The 1209-nt window shown below is 35.9% G+C and overlaps 1 non-coding gene across 1 annotated transcript; it reads left to right on the plus strand.

Annotated features, from left to right (window-relative positions):
• Positions 1-855: 855 nt before the first annotated feature.
• Positions 856-937, plus strand: Trnas-gcu (transfer RNA serine (anticodon GCU)). The gene has a single exon. It is a non-coding gene; the product is annotated as a tRNA-Ser (tRNA).
• Positions 938-1209: the final 272 nt, after the last annotated feature.

Raw genomic sequence — 1209 nt, forward strand, 5'->3', positions numbered from 1 at the left:
ATTTATAAACGTAACAATTTGATTTTTGTTTTCACTTTCGCTGGGATCACTGAATGGGACTTTGTAGCGCGGATTATTCAAAACTTGTTTTTACCTACTGCTATAGGCCTATATATAGTATTAATCCGATTATTACATAACTTTGCCAGCGTATTCAAGACATAGGTTATGTAAGGGATAAACTGTACATGGGTATAGAGGCCCTGCATGCTTTTATTGATTGGCTCCAAACAAAGGATTTGAAAAGTGTCCTTCACCGTAATCACGGCGCAGTAGCCTACAGTCCATTCAATCAAATGTTGTCAGTGTGCGAGACGAACGATGTATAAATCTGGAGGTCACATCATCACTTATCATGCTTATTGTAAAAAGTTTGTCCAATGCATATACTGTGTGTAGGCCTATTGTTCCCGGGTATTGTCAATGCAATCAAGCAAACAGGTATTATATTTTGAAATGGCCGCTATAGTATATTCACATGGGTGTCTTGAATGGCCAATCATATGGGACATAATCCAATTGCAGTGACTGCTTCCTTTGTTACCACATGTCAGTCATCTTGTGATTATTGGACCATGTAAACCTGCATAAAACGAGCCAAAGTGCAGGCCCTATGCCCCCTTCCCCATCAAAAATATCTTTATCTTTGTCTCCAAATTTTTGAAAAACAAAAAATATTCCCCCAATTTGACAATATTTCAACCCTAAGGAAATTTATTAAAGGCCACACTTCCTAACCGTAATGTACCATCATTCACGGGCATTACACGTACCCCATCATACCGTTATGCATTGTTATTGCAAAACAAGTTTGGTTTATTTTATTGCGCAAGCGTTATCAGCAGTGCTAATCAGGACGAGGTGGCCGAGTGGTTAAGGCGATGGACTGCTAATCCATTGTGCTCTGCACGCGTGGGTTCGAATCCCATCCTCGTCGCATTATTTTTACTACTTTACATAAATAAATGTAAATCTGTCATTAACTATTTTCAATCATTTTATTTATACAATATTTTATTCATTATTTTAATTTTTTGAGGGGTTACTCATTTAATGTTGTAATTACTAGTATTTCCAGATAAAGTATAAACATTTCAGTTGAAAACCCGTAAGGTTAAAAAAAATTAATAAGAAATTAAATAAAAAGAAATGAATGAAAACCAGCCCTTCAATACAAATTCTGCAATACATGTATTTCCATTAAAAGTC

Source organism: Amphiura filiformis, chromosome 3, assembly GCF_039555335.1.
Source record: "Amphiura filiformis chromosome 3, Afil_fr2py, whole genome shotgun sequence".
Lineage (NCBI taxonomy): Eukaryota > Metazoa > Echinodermata > Ophiuroidea > Amphilepidida > Amphiuridae > Amphiura > Amphiura filiformis.